Below are 9389 nucleotides of genomic sequence, written 5' to 3' on the forward strand. Positions count from 1 at the left end.
CTATATGTTAGCCCTCGCAATTGTACATTTCGTAGGAAAAACAAACAGATCGCGAGAATCCGAACTAGGCTACCGGTATTCCTTTGCGTTTTCCTCCTGACACCCATGAATGCACTTATTCTTTAATACCCATGAATGCATTTATTCTTTAACACCCACGCGTCATTTTTCCCTACATATTTTTCTCTTTCTCTGTCTCTCTGTTTCTGTCTGTTTTCCCTTTTTCTCATCAAAGGGGTGAATTTGCGTGTGTGTGTGTGTGTATATGTATATGTATATGCATGTGTGAATATGTGATTAGTGGTTGTCATGGTTTGTCAAATCCATCGAGAAGACGTGCGAAATGATATAGAATGTCTCGAACGTTTATATTTTATTATACTATTTTCTATAGTGTTTTGTTTCTTTCTTTCTTTCTCTTGTTCTTTTTTTTTTATCGATCAACGGTTTCATTCATTTTTTTTAAATTGGTATTATGTTTTCTCGAGATACGGTTTACGACAAAAGTTATTTGTAATATTTATTAGTATAAGATTGAATCTCTCTAATGAATTATTTATATATTGTGTTTTTAATTTGATACAAAATCGAATGAGTTTATTAAAGAAAAAGAAAATAATTGCGATTGGGTCGTTAATCGTTAAGATTAAAGTTGTCTCCTCGACGATATTACGTATTTGCGAAAAGTTTTCAAAAGTTTTTCTTACTTGAATTTTATTAAAATACATACATACTCGATTAAATACGAAAATGGGAAAAATTTGGAAGTAAAATTTAAATTAGAAATTAAGGGCTCCAATATCTTCCGAAATTTATTTTACAATCGTTTAATTTGCACGCCATGCAAAATATACAACAAAAATTAAATATTAAAAGAGAAGAAACAAAAAAAAATAATTAAGCTTTCCCAATAGTGGCAAATATTTTTGATTACATTTTCCCATAGACTATTTAGCAAATTTTTATTAATTGACATGCGATTGGATTTATTTAATAATGCATAACTTTGTTAGTGCTAAAAACGAGTATTAACAACTCTTTTCTTTTTATAAAAATTTCTACGACGCGTTTTGTCACGCGGGGGCGTGTAAACATTTCATTATTAAAGAACGTGTTCCATGGCACAAAACACCGTGAGAGTTTTCAACCACTTATTTTTGTATCTTATTTTAAACTTCTCTCTTTCTTTTTCACCGGAACAGCTTTTTCTTCTACGGGTTTATTAATTTTCTCTTAGCTCCTTCTTTTGTGATTTATTTATCATACTTCCACTGGTTTTTATCTGTTTAATTACGAATCCTCTTAGACTTTATCATTCATTTGTCAAATTCAAAATAACTTAATATGATTTTACTTTGTTGTACCATTTAAATATTCATTTTCATTGCACCATAGACACTTTACTTGTCATCTTGTTTTTATGTAATTTCACGTAGTAGTACTAATGATAAGTTTATTATAATACTTGAAGAAGGAAAACGCGCGTAGTGCACATAACATTTATAAATATTTCTATTCGCTATGAATAATATTGTTGTAATAATATTCGCGTTTTATCAGTATAAATTTAGAATACGTAATTATGCATTCGCGTTTTGTATTTAAATAATTAATATATTATATTTCTGTTAAAGTTTCAACATTTTTCAACATAACCCACGTAATAATATTTTTCCATTTTACATTAAAATAAATGAGAAAAATTGCGTAATAAAATATGATACAAACAATATTCTAAATTCTCTGACGATGAATCATATACGATATACGAAATAAAATAAAATCAATGAATCATAGTATCCAATCCCATTCGGTTCATTTAAATACATTCCAAAACAAAATCTTTCCATTCTTATAAAACAAAAAATGTATTTTAAAATATGTCATCAATTGTATTTAATAAATCATATCAAATGCTTAGTCAGTAGGTTATTTCGTATTCACTTTCAATGTAGATTCTACTGTCTGAAGGGTGTGAAGGAATACAAAACGAAATTTCGGGTCACGCACAGCCTTATAATCTTTCTCTCATATCTCTTTCTCTTTCTTTTTTATTTTGTAACAGGTCGATGGGATGGGAAGGAAAGGGAAGAGAAGGGAAAGGTAACCGTCAAAGTGGTGGAAGATATTGTGAGAGTAAAAAGAAATGTGAACCACCTGCTGCTTTCCTTAGAAATAGATATACCTATGAACTGAACAGACTCTGAACAGTAGTACTACCAACAGTATCACTATTACATTCACACACACACGTACACACGTATGCATATATATCATCAATACCAGTAACAATCCAAGTTACGTACGGAATAATTTACGTTGTGGTATTTTACAAGATACGAGAAAAAGAGATAAGGATGTGAATACGTGTTATAATCAATTATTCCACTCTCTCTCTCTCTTTCTCTCTCTCTCTTTCTCTCTCTCTCTTTTCTGATTAAAGTTTGGTAAAAGTTAGCAACGTTTTTAAATATTAATGTAATATAATGTAATGTTGGTTTTTCGTATTGAGATTATTCTTTTGAGTCTTGTTACATGAAAATTATATATAAGTAACGAAAAATTTATTAAGGATTGAAAAGTTTCGAGCCTTACAAATAGAAGATCGATTTAATAATGAAATTTATTAGGTACTTTAATAAACAAACGAATTAATTTTATTCAATTATTTCATCATTGTTGAATAGAATAGAATAAATTTATGAAAGATAATATAAGAATTTATTTCGTATTATATTTTTGAAATAAATGTGTGTTTCGTGCATGAAAAAAAAATTGATAAAAAGAAGAAGAAAAAGAAGATATCGGTCTTATCGTACAAAACCGTAAAAAAATGTACAATAATCTATCGATCAAATGAAACGAGTCATTGAGAGAAGGAAAGGAAAGGAAAGGAAAGGAAAGGAAAGGGTGTGCGGGTAAATGTAAGAAAAAGAAATGGAAAGGAGAAAAAGTAAAAGAAAAATGAATAGGATTGATAGCATCTATGTGGAAGAAGAAGAAAAAAAAAAATTGATATAAAGAGTACCGACTCACGACTCATTAGTCACGTCCGATCCATTAATTTTTCGAGTTGAATTTCAGTATCGTATTCGTAAATGTTACATCCAAGTTAACGTAAACATTTTTTTTCTATTACTCGTTAAAAAAATATCGACAATTTTACCCTGCTTTTCCATTAGTCTACGTTTTTTGTTTCTAAAATCCCCCCCCTCCCTCCCCAACCACAAATTTTTGATTAACAAATTTGAAGATATCACCATTTTTGTTACAATTAGTTCAATTAAATTAATTATACGGTGGTACATAGGGGATCTTTGCATGTACGATTAGTATAGATAGGGGATGCTCGTACGCAACGTTTGTATGAATAATCCATATATGGGTCACTAGTAACAAAAAGGGTTAATACATTTTGGAATAATTAATTTTATCTATAAATAATATTCTGTGTCATCGTCAACGAAATAATAATTAACTTTATCATTTGACTGTAAGAAAAAAAGGATAATAATAATAATAATAATTAAATTCGACCAATCGATTCGACCAATCATTTATTATATATTCGTCGGAATATTATTTCTTAAAAAAATTATATTTCCATTAATGCAAAAATAAAAATATTCGTATAACGATTTAATTTATTTGAAAAATATATATTTTCCCAATTTATTAGCCAATGAGTAAATGTTGTTACAGCAACGTTGTAAGACTACATTAACCTTTGAAAAAAACGAAAAGGTTTTGCGAAGATTGACTAAGAAGATTGGAAGAGATTTTTACGATTTGACGAGTCTATTTTTTTTTTTTTTTTCTACAGAAGTCAACGTTTTCTCTCTCTCTCTCTGTCTCACTGTCTCACTCCATTTCTAAGGGAAGACATAAAATGCGACATAAAAGAGTAACTAAGACGTCGAAGTGTAACCCTTGGCAAATATTTGACTTGACAAGGAAACAAGAGCACAAAATTCGTTTCCACTTGCTTTAGTATGACGATTCTGAGGGGAAACTGGAAACTGAGGGGTTCTTGGAAAACCTATTGACCTGAAACTTGTCATTTTTTATTATTTTTCTATATTGTTTACTTCATTCACACCCTCATTCGTTGGATCATCATCTCTCTTTCACTTCAGTTACTGCTCATAATCTTTGACGAATTTTGAACAGAAAACGCAAAGTCTACCGAATAAATTATATTATATAATTCGATCATACTCATTATAATATAAAATGTTATATAATTGGCATAGATATTTGTCCTCCCGTGACGTCATATTTTCATGTTACAAAATTGATTTTTCGACAGAAGTTCGACAATTTTTGTGGAAAAATGAGAATTCGTAATAGGATCGCACAATGTGCGAGAAAGTGTGATTAATTAATGATTTTTTATTACGCACAAAAGAAAGAGAGAAAGTGTACGTGCGTGTGTATGTGTGTGTATGTGTGTGTGCGTGTATGAGAAAGAGAAAGAAAAAAAAACTTGTTTTCCTTCTTTTCTTTTCCCAACTCGAATACTCTCCCCCTCTCTTCTCATTTCTTCTTCTTCTTCTTCTTCTGCTTCATAATCTTTCTTTTTCCTCTCTCAACCTAATTTTTTTTCATCTCTCATTCTTGACTTCTTTCCTCGGCGGTAATAAGACGATGGAGTGTGTTATGAACGCTTATCGCGTCGTCCCCCTGTTCTTTTTCGAGGGCGCCGGCGCTTCTTTTAGTATCGTCGCCATGCAAATCGAGTGATAGCCCATTTTAATAATACTCAACGAAATGGCCAACAATGTGCTACGATACGAATGCCCATTGGGAATAAAAATGAATATCATCTATATATATATATCTTATATATTATCTTTCATTCTCAATTCAAACTACTACTAACAAGAGAATACCATTTGTTTAGATGTAAACGTTACTTTACATTTTTTTTTTTTTAATTACACGCTTCTTACTAATTGTAAGATGATTTATTTTATATCTAAAAAAAAAAGAAAAATAAAATAAAAATAAAAAGATAAGAAAAGTGAATTTATATATAAAAAATATATAAAATATATTTAATTTTTTATTATATATATTTTTTTTATATATTTATTTTTGATCTAAAAATGATGATGATTTATTTTATATCTAAAAAAAAAAAAGAAGAAGAAAAATAAGAAGAAAAAGATAAGAAAAGTGAATTTATATATAAAAAATATATAAAATATATTTAATTTTTTATATATATATTTTTATATATTTATTTTTGATCTAAAAATGATGATGATTTATTTTATATCTAAAAAAAAAAAAAAGAAGAAAAATAAGAAGAAAAAGATAAGAAAAGTGAATTTATATATAAAAAATATATAAAATATATTTAATTTTTTATTATACAATAAAAATATTATTATTTATAAATATATAAAAATATATATAATAAAAAAAGAAGAAAACTAAGGATAATAAATGCGTATAAGGTAGTTTAATTGATCGATCTGCCGATGATCGATGAAAAAAGAAAAAGAAATAAATCGTCGTTGGATTCGAAGCGAAATTGAACGGGGATTTGAAATCGAACGCTAAAAGAGAGAACAGTTCGTGGTTGGTTACGGTGTTAACAACGTCCGGTTTGGCAAATTCGTTTAATCGACAACGACAGTAGCTAACTCTACTCTTCTCGAGGAATCAATCGATTTATCCGTTTATTAATTTATTTCTTGTCGGTGGAAGAGGATGGAATGATGGATTCAGAATACGTGACGATTAACTAGGAAGTAAATCTTCCTATGGGGAAATGGTACTACTTCGTTGTCTATGATTAACGTGTCTTTAATAATTAAACGCTATAATAATCGATAATTATTGTAGAATTTTTCATTAGATTTTTTTTCCCGATTAATATCGTTTACAAATTTATATACACGATAATAGTAATGTAAATATAATATTTTATTCGATCTATCCTAGGTATGCAATTAGAAAAGTTGTTTTTTTAAAAGAAGATTTATTCTAAAATATTGAATTATATTTCCTATGATTAATATTGTTTATCAAAATAATTAATAGAGTTTTAACAGAAATATATATAATTAAATTAAGAATTATAATTTGTCCCTGTGTGTGTGCAAAATATGTTTGACATTTTAAAATAAAATCAAATTAAAATTGTCATTATTAATTTTTACAAAACATGTTATATATATTTATAATTTAAACTATTTGATTAATTTGAACGGAAGCGTAAACTAAAACGCGTATGAGACTTATTGAACTAAATTGTGTAAAATGAAGGGAATGGTGGTCATTCATGCGAGAACAGTAGGTCAAATTCTATAACGTATCGTGAAATAATGTAAAATATTCTATAATTTACGATAGAATAGAAAATAAATCTCGCGGGGTCGGGTGCAATTGCTTAAGACAAGTCACATAAATCGACCTTTCCACATAATCGATCGTAAGCAAGAAGAGGGGTTGCATATACGCATGTCAATATATACGTACTTACATGCAAACTACTTCCCATTAATAATACTAAAGAAAACCTTCTCGAGCGAAAATCGTTTGACATCGAACGGATATCGAACGTATTAGCTATTTTTGTTAGTTTTTTATTTATTTTATTTTACATTCTAAATCTTGTGTCTCTTAACGTCAGTTACAGTAAAATGCTATTTTAAATTATTCGATTTAAATCATTAATCTTTCTTACGTTTAAATATACAAGATATTTTTCAATTATTAATTACAGGATTTCTATTAGAATTTAAATACATAAATTAAATATATATATTATTTTATTGTAATATAATATAAATGATTATTTTACTATATATATATATATATATAAATTGGTTGTACAAAATTTTCTAGAGATCAATCTGTTTAATTATTTATAATTTATTATATATTGTACTATATATCAAATGTAACCAATTTAATTGAAGCTTATTCTAAACATTATTTCTTTTATCGAAATCGTAATAAATGAAAATGTACGAAATAGGATATTCCTAGTTTAGCGTGTGTAAAGTTTTACCCAAGTTTGTCCTTAATTATGAACTTTTAGTTCGCATATTCCGAGTATAACGTACTCGTACATGATTGGTTCGAAGGAACTTTGCGTTAGGACTTACTTCAATTCAATATATTACTCGTGGGACATTCGAATGTAAGTACGTACATACATTTTACAAGGATACGCATAAACGTGAATATATAAACGTTTGGAAACGCGATGTAATTATTTTCTAAAATTTTATAATCAATTTCTTTGAATAACAACAAATCCAATTAAAAAGAAAAAATAATATCAAAAAAGATATTAATAAGTTTACAAATGTATATCAACGTTCTCAGATCATTAATACGTTGCACGAATTTAAACACGTGTCGAATTTTTCATGAGATAATAAAAGAAATATCATTTACCCTTGTACGTTTAAAACTCGAAATCAAAATAGAATTTTTTGATATTTTAAACCTAAATCGAATAGGGTGTTTCGTAAGGTATTTTAAAAGGATTATCGGTTATATTCTAACAAACTATCAGATACGTCATTGCTTTTATAGCTTTTTTATCGAGACATAAAAGAGAAATCAATCCAATACTGAGAGATGGAAGAAGATCAGTCAACTGATACACACAAAACATACGTTTATATTATGGAATAATATTTTAATAAATTATTGATTTTATGATTATCAATTTATCTTTTATAATAATGTTCTGAGCGTTTTAATTAGATAAATGAATATCGTTGAAAGTGTCTTTGTGTTTTTTTTTTTTAATCATTATTATATTCTTTATAATTATTATTATATTCTTTATAATCATTATTATATTCTTTATAAATTACGATTGATACGAAAGTAATAAAATCTACGGTACAAGCTGACAAAATTGTTATCCAATTTTCGTAACATTTTACGATTTACAAAAAGAAAAAATATATATATAATATAATAATTAATTAGCAAAATATATCGAAATATAAATTTAATTATTTTATCATTGCGAAATTGATCGAACGTTTATACGTATGTCATGGAAATGGTAACTCCCTTATAAATTACTTTACAGATATCCTTAACAGTTTGACCGACATTTAACGATTGATTGGTTTCGAGTTGGCAGAAAATTTTCCTATCGAGTTTTACAACAAATTAGTAAGATTATTTTCTTTGATACGTTCGATTCTCTCAATCGTACTTTTCGGTGAACAAATTTTTCTATCAAATTTCACGCTTAAGTGAAACACCTATACCACCACATTTGTACGAGCTTTGCGATGAAGCTTACAGAGAGAAATCTGGAATCTTGAGTTGAATTCAAGAGCTTAACGAGACACGACCTGTGGAAGTACAACATCGTTCTATCTCTCTCTCTCTCTCTCTGTCACTCTCTCGTACGTGTACTCTCTGTCTCATTAAATTCATGAGAGGCCAAAGTAGAAGGAGAACAGAGATGGTCAAGTACTTCGTAATTCCTGATTGTTGTTGCAACAGAAACAGTAGGAAAGAGAAAGAGAGAGAGAGAGAGATAGAAAAAAGTCAAAACTCACATACATCAATTGGATTAATCTCTGATTTATTATGTTACATGTTTCGTATCTACTCATTAGTCCGTAATTCCAATCAATTTTTGGAAGAACCGAATAAATTGAGAAGTTAAAGAGAAAATTAAATAAACGAGTAATTTTAATATCAAAATAATTGTTAAGTGTGTTACTCTTGGAAATTATGGTTCTGTAAGATGATCTCAAAATTATTATAGTGATTTGAATTCGAATAATATGATCGTATATGTACGTTAATAGTTAGAGATACTTTGTGTTCAGTGATTTTGTATGCAGTTTAATTATAAAACAGTTTGAATTGAAAGCAAAGGTAGATCATTGATGGCACGACCGACAGTCAACGTGTTAACTCGGAAGGTTTTGTACAAAATTGGTTAGCAAGAGAAAAGTTTTGTATTCCTTGGAACAACATTTCAAGGAATCTCATTCTTAGTTAACGTTGACATTACTTAAATTGCGTAAATCTCATGCGAAAATCGTTAAAAGTATGGGTTCTTAGTCAGAACAAGCTGGTATAGAAACTTCTCGTTCTATCGTGAAAAATGTAATTAAATTAAGTATCAAGAAGGAGTCACGTTAAATGATATTTTTCTTGACAAAATGAATCGATTAGAATTATAATAAAAAAAGAGAAATATAACAAGTTGTCACGAAAATTATTTCGCAAAATGAATCTCGCAATCGAGATCGACCGATTGATTTATTTTCTTAAAACAAATATCGAAGCAACAAAAAAAATTGTCTTTCAATCATATCTCGTACGATTGGCAATCTCGTACTCGTTCCAAAAGAATAATTAACGATCGATATAAAAATCGAAAGAAA

Source organism: Polistes fuscatus, unplaced genomic scaffold (genome assembly GCF_010416935.1).
Source record: "Polistes fuscatus isolate 324 unplaced genomic scaffold, CU_Pfus_HIC Scaffold14, whole genome shotgun sequence".
Lineage (NCBI taxonomy): Eukaryota > Metazoa > Arthropoda > Insecta > Hymenoptera > Vespidae > Polistes > Polistes fuscatus.